We start from the raw sequence: 13,606 nt of genomic DNA on the forward strand, positions 1-13,606 counted from the left end.
TCTTGGTGGGAATATATTCCGGAGAAACTACAAAAACATCCCTCACTTTATCTACTGGGTGGTTCATTTTTAGCAAAATAATTGATTAAAAAAAGAGGAGTATGAAAACCTAATGGAAAAACTGAAAAAAACCCAAAGTAAAGACTGGACAGGGGACACTAAAATGAGGACTCTGCATTGCTCAAGAGTTGTTTTGTTTTTTATGGTTAGTCCAACTGTCCTTTCCCTGCACCACTGAGGATTGCTAAGCATGAAAGATCCCCTTTTGTAAGCGATCCAAGCCACAGCTTATCTGCAGCGTCAGCTTTCTCACCAGTTTAGGTCCTGGTGGCAGGAGAGAAGTGCTGAGGCTTGTGACTGGTTCAATGACCAGGAGTTATGGTTAAGGAATAAAAATGATCACCCTTAAGTCATATGATTTGGACGTATGGAGAATATGTTCTTGGGCTTAAAGCAAAGTTTGATATGGTTTGATATAAAAAACGACAAATTATTTCACATGGCAAAATACGAATTTAAAAACCATGTGTGAGAAATTAAAAGCTAGAAAATATTAAACGAGACTCTGAACTGCTTTCATATGCTGTCCACAGCAATATTATTTATTGTCACCAGTGAGATCAGCATTCTCAGTAGCATGAGTAGTTGTGGATCATGACTTTAGCTCTTGACTTCAAATATATGGCCTCAAAACTGTCTAATTTCAAATGATAGTTTGAATCTGGCACTGTTTGTATATTTTCTGAGTTTGTGACTATAAATTGGGATTGTTTTAGTTTCTCCAGAAGTGAAAGCAGCAAACCTAAATATTTACCAGCACTAGTGTACTCGGAAGCATTGCTGCTCATTTGAGCACTGGTGCCTCCGACTGGATATGCAGTAAGAGGCCTTTGTCACCAGTACAAGATTTCCCTAATCCTTTACATAAATATGGAACAGATTTTTTTCTCATATTTCTTAGAAGGCTGTAGGTTTAAAAGCTTTTCAACCACATGATACGCAGAAGTTTGTCAGCAGGATCCTAAGCTTTTCTATCAGATAACCCTTAAATTGTACAGTAATGCTGATGCTTTCCCAAAAGATCCCAAAAGAATCCCAAAAGAAAAGAGCCTTTAGTAAGTCCCTGACACAAGCTGAGGCTTTTAAAAGAGGGTGTTTTGCCTTTTTTTTTTTTCAGTTGTTCACAGTGACATGATTCATAAATTTCTTGACTGCTGAAATACTGACTGGTGACATCTTGTATAAGCTTCCCTGAGGATGCAGAAAGTAAATACCAAATTACATGTGATTTCAGTGCCATGGAGCGAGAGTCCTCATCCTCTGGTGGCAGCATCACTTCTGGGTTTGTGGATCCATGATAGAATTTCTCTCTTAGAATTTAGTGATGTGGGCTTCCCATTGCCTTTGCAAGTCTTAGCTCCTTGTCAGAAGCTACTGCAGTAGATAACAGCTCATGCTGTATGTTAGATAATGTGTGTTAATCTCCAAACAGGAGACAGTGCAGTCCAGGGACACCAGTTGATCTATACCTATCATACCTGAGAATGGGTTCTACATGTTTCCACACCAGGATTCATTCCACGTACATAGAGATAGAGAAGTGTGTTTATCATGGAAAATGTGACAAAGCATCTATAGATATGCACTGGTAGTCTAAAGCTGTAAATTCTTTTAAGCCTTGCAACCTTGGCAAATACAAATATAATTACATGCTTGATTATCTGCAATTGTTGTTATGCAGTACAAGCATGAACCAAGGAAAATCATGTCATTGTTTGTTCAGTTGAGGCTTTTGCTTAGCAGAAGGGAACTATCTGCCCAGCTTCTCCACCTAATTGTCATCATGGACTTCAGTGGGGCTTGTTTGTAGCCTTAAATGTGGCTGTATGCACAAGCAACTGAACTGCTGTGCAAGTAAGCTTTTTTTTTTGGTAGATCTAGGAACTCAGGTCTTTGGGGAGGTAAGGAATGCCACTGAATTTTGTAGACCAGTAGCACATGCTTTGGAACATTCCAAAATTATTTGGAACCTCTTCAACTTATGTGTTGCTGGAAAACCAGAACTTGTAGTGCCTAACTCCTAGACATGAAACTTCTGTCTCCTCTCTTACCTTCATTTTCTACTCTCTGAAGGGCTCTAGAAGTATTTGATTTTTGTAAGTAATTCCTATAGATCTGAATTGTCCCAGTAAGTTGAGTTAGACTAACTTTGTGCTTGAACTCATGTGGAAGGACTGGGTCTTTTAGTTTGTAACTTCAGTGCTATAAAAATGCTGAATAGAGAGAGTGAGAAAAACTTAGATCCTTTTTGGATTGGTAAAAATCAATGCATTAGAACTGCATCTAGTATTGTAGGAACAACTTAAAATGTCTGGCAAAGAATTTCTCTGACTGGATTTTGGTTAATTAGCAGCATCTGCTCTGCACTTCCTGCATGTACAGCTTTACATGGCTACAGTCAGGGCTTGTTTCAGGGGGAATTACTTATTTTGTGCACTAAACTACCATCACTGCAAGCTAAGTTTGATTAGAATTGTTTTCTTTTTATCCTTTTAAATAATACTATCTGCTCCAGAGTTTTAAAGTAATTAAACAAAGCAAATAATGAATATTCTGTTCATATCATCTGGTTCTGATTACCTGCTTTATTTTCTAAATACCAGTGGAACTGATTCAGCAAATAAGTGTACAGCCCAGAAATGTGGTATTAATTAATAAGGTACATATTTTGGACTTGCCTACCATATAACTTGGTGGTTTCTGGGCACATTGGTGCATTGCAGAGTTCCCTGATTTCTCTGGTTAGCGTCCAGCTGGGAGTTGGTACTGCTTAAACTACAGACAAGGCAAAATACTGAAGGAAATAGATTCTTTGCTCTGGAACAACGCCCTGTATTGTATTTATGGGGTGCTCAAAGGATCGTTTTACATCAATCATTATTTCCATTAAAAAAGTCAGAAATAAGTGGCTCAAGTATTACAGGAATATAAATTAATTACAGGCATGAAATTCAAGGTAAATAAATAAAATAAAAAAGCAGTCCCAAAAGTTGCATTTCCTCTTTCAAAGTGACCTATTTCTTTAAGAGTCCAACAAGGTACACAATTGAAATAGTTTAATGAAACAAGTGGTAAGTAAAATCAATCCAAACAGTGGTATCTGGCATCACAGGAATGACATTTGAAAAAGGATATGCTAAAACTTTCTTGTATATTCTATGGAATATACCACTGACATGTCAAAGTCCTTTGAACATGTGCTATGCATATCCAAAATGTGTTCTTCCTTTCCACCTTCTTCTTTTCTCTAACTGAGAACAGCCATGGTGAGTTTCCTTCCCGGCCACTCTGGGGGCTTCAAACTGTCTGCAGAGCTTCACTAAACTCTCAGGTGGGATTTGTCATGTGTCTCTAAAGGAATATGCTGTAAATGCCAACATCTACTCCTGTATCTGTTGGATGTGTCAGTAGATTTGCAGGAGGTGGAGTAACAGACCGAGCCACAGACCCAGCTGCCAGGTTACTGCTCCAATATTTATCCTCTCTTTTCTCTTGAAAGAGCAGAAGTGTAACAGAACCGTGTCCTCTGGAAACTTGAGGCTGAAGGTACATTTACTGTCAGGAAAACCATTCATAGTAATTAACTCACTTTTATTATTCTATTTCTACCTATATTACACAATTGTGGCGAGCCTTCCACCTCATGTTTCCAGATACTGTTGTAGCAAAAGGTTACATACATTATTAAATTGGTTAACTTCTAATAGTCTACAAATATTTGAAGGATGCTATGAACTTTACAAGCTATTTTTGAGGTTACTCATTTCTTCAATCAATTAATGTTTGTCTAAATGCAAACACAGCTGTTTTGTGTGGTTGTTTGGTTTTTACCCTGCTCACGTGGGACTCACAAAGTGAGCAAATGAAACACTAGGTTGACAAACTCAATGTTTGCATCTCAAAAAGCTTGGACCCCCTGATCTGCAATATGCACTATTTCATTATTGCTTAACAGAAAATAGCCCCAGAAATACCCACTTCTCTTGAATCTCTCCTGCAGGACACTTCAGCATTTCCTGATTGTTCATTTTTCCAAGATTTCCATTAGTGTAATTTTTGTTACTTTAAACAGCTGTTTGCTTCATTTACTCTTTTTCTTCATGAACATGAAAACTTCACCTTTTTATTAGTGTAAGCAAGCAGTAAATACAGGATTAGCAAACTTGCACAATGGGTTGGTTCACATTTCTTTCCTTGCGTATGATCTCATTAATGAATAGTCAAACTGAATTTGGAAAATGAAGACAGCATAAAAAAAGAGCTGCTTTGTACCTCTCAGATTCTGCTTAAGAAATAATTAATGTTGACTGGATCTAATGAAAGGGTAGACTTTTCAATTTATAATTTTAAATTGAATGTTTGCTATGGAATTCCTAATTCTTCTCAGTTTTTGAGAAATAACAACACCTAAAGATTCCGAGATAGTTTCCATGGAACCCTGCTGGCTTCATTCTTACTAAATTCTATAGATCTGAGCCTATGGTTATTATGAAACTTAAAAGAAAATGACAATTAAACTGATTATTTCAGTAAAATGTTAGGAAGATTAATCTAATCCCTACTGTTCAGCGGACAGATTTTTTTTCCTGCGGAGACAAAAGTTATAATAAATGACTCATTAAAATTTTTAGTTTTCTGAGTTCTGTCAAGTTGTTCATATTTTAAACTTAATTTAGGTCAGAGCCTTATTTGCATTAGTTTGGATGTGGTTTCTTGGTAACTCTTGAATCTCTTTAAAAAAACATGTCAAAAACAGCCACATGGTTTAGATTCCTTAATGAAAGCAGCCTACTTGTACAGCTCGGGTCTGTTTTCTTGTGACAAAGGTTTAGCTCATTAAACAGAGCACAATGGCTAGATGGATATCAGGTACCAAGTAGCTGTGAACCCTTCACCTTTCTTGCATTTTGTTTGATCAGCAAGTACTTGTGAATGGGAAAAGTGTTCGTGCTTGGAAAACAAGAGTTCACTATTCCTGCCAGGGCTTTGCCAGAGCAAACTGCACCTCAGTTATGAGCATCACAGACATGATGCCCAGAGCCTGATTTTATGTGGAGTTTCAAACAGAAACAGAACTCAAGATGCTATCTGTATCTTCCTTTGGAGACCCTTTACTTCTCTGTAAAGCTTTGGGTCTTTTAGATTTTTTTTTAGAAAATCCTTGTTTGCTTCAATTTTTCTTCCTGTGATTATCAGTTGGAGGACTACAGAACTGACAGTTATTTCCTGCAGATTTACTGAAGTCTTATAAATTTCTTCTGTAAGAGTTCTCTTTAGCATTTGCTGTCTGGTTGCTCTCATCTGTTATGATCTCTGTTGTTTCAACTGTTATCTTATTAGTTTGCTCTAAATTCACAGAACCTAGAGCCTTAAACCAATAGAAATTTTTCTTAAAAACAAACAAACAAACAAAACCAGAGCAGTTGTTGCCCAGCGTCAAACCTAATCTGTTGTATTGTGTTGTTTTCTATTGTGTGATCTGCTGTGTTGCAATTGTGAAATTTTTGGACCATCTCGGGTTGAACATCTTTATACGGATCTGAATTACTGTAATAAAATGATTATGAAATGTTAGTAGCCTTTCACGTGTGTTTGATGTATCTTCAGGAAGCCTCCTTGCTGCTTTTTCCTTATGATTCTTATTTAGAAACTATGACCTAGACTGAATTGGTTTGATTTTTTTTTTGTCAAGTATGTTTTCCATAGGTCAGTGGGGTCCTAATGTCAGGCTCTTGTCCCTGTGCATTTATGCATGCTCACCTGGATCCCCTTCCATCCCTGGTATTGCCAGTGGCCCAGGGCATGAGTACAGTGGAAAGGCAGGGCAGCTGCGGTTCCCATTTGGCATGATTGCCTAGGAGGGAGTTCCACAAAAGGAGAGAATTGATTGAGAAAAATGAAACTTTCTGCAATTTCTCTGTGTGTGTCTCCCTCACCCGTGCCCTCCCCTTCCAAATAACTTTTGAACCCTTTGGTCAGTTTTGGCCCTGTTGAATCAGGAGATCACACTGCAGGAAGTTACTTGAGATGAGCAGTTGGTAAGAGGAGAGAGCCACCACGAACATCCCGCTGAAGAGGAGTCTGTGGCTTGGCACCAGAGAATTCATTTGGAAAAGAGACGTAAATGCTCCAGGTAGATGAAAAGTAGCCATTGGAGATCAAGAGAAAGCCAAAGTCACAAGATTATAGGAAAACCAGCAACACTGTTCTGTGCATAGAACTTTTTGGTTTTCTTTTTCCTAAAGCTTTAAGGAAGGTTTCTGTTTTTTTTAAAGTCTGTTCCCCTTTGCCGTTCTTTGCTTGCTGACGCTACTCTTGTAACCTGACCAGGTGCCTGTGAGTCTCTGCAGATTCATTCCTTCCTAAGTTGCAAAGAGCTAGGCAGGCTCAAAATTTATTTCTCTGGATGTAGGATTTCCATATTATACATCACACAGTTGTATTTAATCTGAAAAACTACTTGAGAACTTTTGAATATTTTTAATTGTAAATAGGAAGCTTTATGACATGTCTGTGTTTGAACTGGTACCATCTCTAAGTTGAGGTCTCAAGCATGGTTATGTTATATCTATCTGTATAGATAGACAGACAGACAGATAGATTCATTGATTTTCAGCATTTGTGGGATCTACTGATTTTTTATGCCTGAACTGTGTTAGTGGTGTGATTTATTACTGAGCTAAGAAGGGCAGCCCAAAATCTCCACTGCTTATATATCCTGGCCAGATTATAATTGTTTTGTAAGTATTTCTACTTACATTGCATTATTGAAAGCTGAAATGTTTTTGGAATGTTCTTTGCTGATTAAATGGAAAGCTGTTATTTATGGCTTCCAGGTGATTTGCACTGATGGGTGTTCAGGGTGGTTTTCTGGCTTCATCTAAACCAGTTGATTTATAAGTGGGTTTTTATTTTGCAAGTGATGTGAATTTTTCTTTCCATTTAATCCTTGAGATCAGTTGGTGGATTTCACAGAAAAGGAAAGATAAACTGTCGCGGTATCCTGAGCCTACTCACAGAATATGCAGTCCAGAAATAACATACTGTATGGACTGATGGAGCAAGTGCTATGAAATGTTCCTTTCCTAGTCTATGTGCTACTTCTCAGAAATCCAGCTTTCATTTGCACTATGCCAAGCAAAAAAGGCTCTTTTCATGTATGGGATGTTTCAGGGTTTAAATAGTCTCTTTGTACTAAGGGCACATACGCTGCTTTCTACTGTTTATACTTTTGGTACTTTTCCTTCTGTGAGTTTGAAGTGATGTGGGAAATAAAACAAAGTGCAGGTCACATGAAAAATAAGGAGGCTAAAGTAAAGCACTTTGGGACTTGCACTTCATTGTCTTTGCAACTTTGATGGCAACAGTGTGTGTGCTCCTGGTGGGTCACAGGTCACACAGCCCAAGGTGGCAAACCCACTCTGGTCCTTCTTCTGAGGCTGGTCTTCAATTAATTAGTTGTTTTTCATACTGGTAACTCATCTTTACATAATTTTAATGAATGCTGTGAACTTGTTGCTCCATTAAGCTTAATTTTCAAAGTGGAAGATTGTGAAAGATCTCCCTGCTTCCCCTGTATTTCCTCATTAGAAGAGCTAGGACTGAAATTAAGAGAGGAGCAGGGCCTAGGGAAGCTCAAAGCACAGAGCAAACTTAGCTTGGACAAAACCTTTTATTGCAGAAGTGTCTGACTTCAGTGAAAATTATATACTGCCTTTGAGTAGCAAACTTTACAAGAGTGCCAAGTTACTTTATTATTTGTAAAGTCAGTGACCAAAAATGAAACAGATGACATCTCAGATAATGTTTGTTTGTTAGCTTGTTTTACTGGTTTGAGGAAGAAATGAAAACTCCTTTGGTCACTAAAGGAAATCAGTTAGCCAAGATACTTGAAGCTTTGATCACAGTCTCAAATCTAAAAATATAATAAACTAAGTAGCACTGCAAACAAACTTGAGCCATCAGTAACAGGAACTGATAACCAGCTTTATGGCTGATATAATTTAAATTCAGTGTTATTTTAAGATTAAGGAGTTAGCAGTATAAGAAAGCCATTTTGAAAAACTGGCAAAAAGGTCTTGCTTTTCCAGCACTACCTTCTACCTATTCCTTTGTTTCTGCTCTCATGAAGAAATTAAACAAGTCAATGCCTGCAGTTTCTGTTCTTGAATGATAAGTCTAATTCTTAGCTACGCAGCTGCATCTGCAAAGGTCAACAGAGGAAAAAGGTCATGGCTCCAATAAGGGTACTTCATTACGTGCTAAAAACCTTATAATTCTCTAACTGATTTCATTTTAGAAGCTAAGAGAATATTCCCCATCAACAGTTTAATGCCATGCTAGGAACAGACTAAAAAGTATTTTCTTTGAACTGCTGGCCACTGCTTTATTTGAAATTTATTTACCTATTAGTTTGGGAGAGGAGGAAGAGGGTGTGAGGGGAAACCAGAAGTTGCTGCATGAGAGCTGAGCTGTCTCGGGTATCACATCAAACACCTCCTGGGAATGCTCGAGGTCTGGCTCTGGCTCCCCTGGCTCCAGGGACAGGCTCTGTGACAAAAGAGTAGGGCTTTGGGTGTGTAATATTAAAACCTCATCTCCTGAGCATACACAAACCTCTTGAAGAAAGATTCTTCCCTGTTCTTGGTGGAACTGTGGTTCTGTGAACATCTTCAACAGTTTGTTCATGTGTTATCTGGTTTTGTTGTAAGCAGATTTCCCCCCCAGCCAGTTCCCCACAGAGGCAATGACAGCTTGTGTTGGCACAGGAGCTGTAGCAGATGTTAGCTGGAAGGTGGGAATGCTTCTTTCCATGGTGGCCACTTATGTGTTCAAAGCATTTGAGAAACCCACAACCTTAGGAACTGCTGATATGCAGGTTCCAGAGCTGTGTGGTAACTTCCTTAGAGCCACCTTATGCTGTTTACTTAAAGGTACAAACCATACTAACAAGAAGTTCTTTGTAAGTACCTTGGGCTACATTCACTTTCAAACCACACATACAACTCAGAACACAGTTTAGAGCATTATTTTAATATTTAGGACTTTACCTTGTTGTTGGCTACATGACTTTGTGACCCTGGACTACAAAATCAAAGGGTGCTTTGTCAGTGGCTTCTGAACAGTAGGAATGTCATCCTGAATTGGCTTTACAGTAAGACAAATTTCATTCATGATTTCTGCCATGTGATAGTGATTTCATCTTGTGAAGATACTCTGTTGTGACAAGTCCTCCCCCTTTACATGCTCTTAGTGAGGTAGTTAAAATGCAGAGTTGTTTGGAGTATTATTTAAATGTCTTTTGCAACCTTAGAGGCAAGTGACCCTGCTGCCCTGGCTAAATTCCAGTTTACATCATTACAATCTACTACTTAACTCTGCCAAAAAAATGCTGTGCAGAGGCCACAACTAATGCCTGCACTGCTCAGTCTGAACTGAGATTGCACAGCAAAAGGTGCCCTGCATAGATTCTGCATCAGAAGAGGTGTTTGCTGCTGACACCACAGTATTATATAAGGTATAAATTGTTGCCTTGGCTTCTGCCAACACTACACAAACTCAGTCACTAAAGGCAATAAACAAGGATTGAAAGCCAGAACAGAGAAAGAACAGGCTTTAGGACTACCCAGAAATGGATAAAGTGACCCTGATAAGTTTTTTCCTTGAAATTATAAATTAGTCAGAACCATATTTGATCTGTGAGCAATCAGCCCAAAGAAAGGCTGGAGGATGGTTGATGCTGCTAAGAGCCCAGAGAAAAGCAAAAATGAGTTGTTTTTTTTTTCATTTAAAGGAAATAGAGGAGCATGGTTTCATTTTTTTTCTACAGATTGTTATTAAAGAATGAAAAAAATTTTGCAAGAAAGAAAGGTTATTAGCAAAAAGTCTTTTAGGATAGGTAAGCATTGAACAGATGATAGACCACAGAATGGCTTTTATCAGAGGTTTTCAAAATTAGACAAATATCTGTCAAGAATAACTGTACCTCAGTTACTCTGCTTTGGGGCACAAGGGTGGACTAGAAGGTCTGTTGAAGTGTCTTTGAGTTATATTTGAAGCTGTTGTTTTCCTCTGCTGATTCTAATTCTGGCTGCTAGCACATGCTTTAGGAAGCTCAGTGCAGACTGGGACTTGGCAGATGGAGATATCTAAAAGAGCCTCCCCCAGGCTAGACAGCCAAGTGATTGTTGGGCTGAAATACAAAGATCAGGTGTAATCTAAAACACACTGCACAATTTACTGTTCTTGAACAACTCAAACATAGCAACTGCTGCTTAGTAATACCAGCCTGCAGTGCAGCTTTCCTGCCGTGTCTGCCCACCAAGAACAGTGTTTTGGAGCTGCTGTTAACTAATCACCAGCCTGGGGCCACAAAACACCAGTGCACAGCAATGATTTTCAGTCTCTGTAGACTAAGCTTAACTGGAACAATTGGGTTAAAATTAATGTTAATCTTGCTTCTGCATTTAGAGCAGCACCTGAGCAGTGTCCCAGAGAAGCAGCAGCCCAGTCAAAGCCCATTGCCATGATGTAACCCACAAAGCTCTATTTATTTTTTATAATGCTTTCCATAGCTGCTGACATTTCAGGCCTTCATGTTTATCTGACCCACTTGTCTGAGTGGAAAATTTGGGAAGTAAACAAGTACCCTTCTAGGCACCTGCCACCCTTGTGTGGTCTGTCCCTCGGCATAAATAAAGCTGTGGCCACTTCTGTGAAAACTGCAGTGATGCACGAGACTCCCACAGGCATTGAACACTGACCTCTACGTGTGCAGAGGTATTTTATTACCTGCTATATTTATCCTGTAGCTGGAATCATGAGAGTAAGTTTAATCTTCTTCTCTATGGTCTTTTGTGTCAAATCTTTCTGATAAATAATCAAATCCTTATAAAGTAGCCTTTAGAAGGAAGAAGCAGAAGCCAAAAAAATCAAAGATTTGAATTAGGGCATCATAGTAAACATGAAGACCTTTCATGGCCACAGAGATTTAAAAAAAAAATTGAGAAATAGCAGAAAACTATTTTAAAAATAAAATGTTCCCAAGCAGGCAGAGATGGATGAATTGCAGCTCTCCCTCTGTATTCTTCATTGTAATTGCAGTATCATTCAAAAGCCATTTTCAAAAAGGTTGATCAGAATGTGCCTACTAAATGCAGTAAAACTGTAACCAGAAATGTATTTCCTGCCAGAGCAGAAAAAACATACACATGAAACTACAAAGTGAGGACTCTCTTTGTTATCCCCGTACATTCAATCTACTGTGCAAAGCAAAACAAAGCCTAGTAAAGACAAAAGGTTAAGTCTAAAAGCTGTATCTTGATGAAGATGTCTAACACAATGTGCTCCTGCCTTAGCATAAAACTAAATTGTACCTTCAGATACTGAAGTGCATCTAAATTCTTTCCTGTTAATACCAGGTTAGCTTTCAGGAAAGCACTTGACTTTCACAAGAACATGTGAAGTTTAACAACCCCCAAGAATAGATAGATTTCCTCCTTGCCTCTAAAGCCACAGCAAAGTGTTGCTGACAGTAGCACAACACCAGCCTTGATGTAGCCAGTGCTTTTGAAACAACACACATACAGATCTCTGCTCAACTCACACTTCTTTTTCACAAAGCTGGTCTGATGTCATTTAAAAAAAATGATAAAAACCTTGCAGTGTGCTTTTTCTAGTGTAGCACATGTCTTGATGGAGGAAAAATCTGTTTACTAATCTTTTTTTTCCCTGTACTTTCTATTTCATCTCTGAGTTTTCAAAACCTGTCATTTGTCAGTTACAGCCTTAACACGTTTTCCCTGTTTATTCTGTTGAAACTCTTCATGTGGGGAAAAAAACAACCCATCGAGTCCAAGGTTCTGAAAAGGCTGTATCAGTTTCAGATCTGCAGATAAGAAGGATGAAAATGAGAATTGCATAACATTTGGGCAGCTGTGATTTTTTGCTTCAGCTACTTATACCAGAAGGTTATCTAAACAGCTGTCATAAAAAGGGAGAAAAAGCAGAAAACTGGCTGTAGCTGGGACAGGGTTAGTGTATTTTTCTCTCTCTGTGGGACAGAAATAAGATTGATGAACTTACAGGAAAACCACTTTTGAAAAACTTTCATAGCTTTTAAAATGTTATTTTTCTATTGCACCAAGGCACAACCAAAAAATCAAAATGACTACATATTAAAAACCTTCCTTAAAATTCCCAGTAATATTACTTCTATGTAAGTAATCTATGACAGAAGAAAATGTGCCTTACAGCCCTAAGTAATAAATAGTTTGAAGAGCTATGGTACCTAAACTTAACTGTATGAGAAGCTGCAGAAGCCATTTGCTGCCAAGTGATGAAGTTAACCCAGGGTGGTTTAGTCTGAAACTGTAGCAATTAATTACATTTTAATGCTCATGTCTGATTAGAAGGAAGTATAGTGTGCAATGCACTATCATTGTGCAGTTCAAGTTGCAAGGCACACATTCCAGGTAAGGCTCTTTACATAAAGCTATTAAGTGTGTTGATATTTTCCCCACATTCATGTTTTGACATCCATGACTGTAAACTTACAGAATAAAGGAGTACTTTTCTGTAATTAAACTGATTTTTGGCATTGATTCAGCCAGCCCTCAGACCTACTGGCAGACTTATTTTTAACAGTTCTTTTCAGTGCACCTGTCTCTGAGGCAGTTTTATTTTTCTCAGGGATTAAGACCTGCCCCACACCCTCACTGCGGCAGTCCCAACACACAAAGTACCTCATTCCAAAATATAGAGGTGAAGTCAGTGCTGAGACGTTCTAGGTAATGCTACATTAATCTCTGACCTGCTTTACACAGAGCTGGATGAGAGGTGACTTGTCAGCACATCAAGGGTCAGCAGAAAACATTTGCATTCATGTTAAAATGTGAGACGTTCAACCGTCCAGCAAAATCCCTCTGAGATTCTTTCCTTGATGCCTAAGGACGAATTTCAATGTTTTCTATAAATGGATGGAAGTGACAGATGTTGCCCATTGTAGGATATGTCCCTGCAAAACAAGGTAAAAAGAGTTGCCACTAATTGCCTCCCAATATATGGTGTTATGGGAGGGAGGAAAGGTTCTTGTTTTCGAGGCAAAGTGGGCAGAACATGGGTTTTGCTGACAAGAACTGAAGGATTTGTTCCTGTTTCCAACATTTTTAATCTCAGTAGTTTTAACAAAATACTTTCTCAGAGCTTTTAGTGACTTGTGCAATTTCCATCTGCTGCCCTTCTTACTGCACCACTTTTAGGCCTTCAAATTAACTACTTCACTCTGATATGTATAGTTAAGTGATATATAGGAACTGCAGCTGGTGCATGAGAAGCCTAACCTGGCTGACAAGGTAACAGGTGCATCTCCTTCTACACGGTGCAGTGGTCTTGATATTTGGAAAGGTTTCACTGTGCTCTGATACACAGAAGGATGCTCTGCCTAAGAATCTCCATGCTCTGTGAATATCAGCAACCATTAATATCTGTATTCTTCAACCAGGCCATAAAACCTCTTGTCATCTGCCTCAACATCTGGAGAGGAACT

Source organism: Pithys albifrons, chromosome 8 (assembly GCF_047495875.1).
Source record: "Pithys albifrons albifrons isolate INPA30051 chromosome 8, PitAlb_v1, whole genome shotgun sequence".
Lineage (NCBI taxonomy): Eukaryota > Metazoa > Chordata > Aves > Passeriformes > Thamnophilidae > Pithys > Pithys albifrons.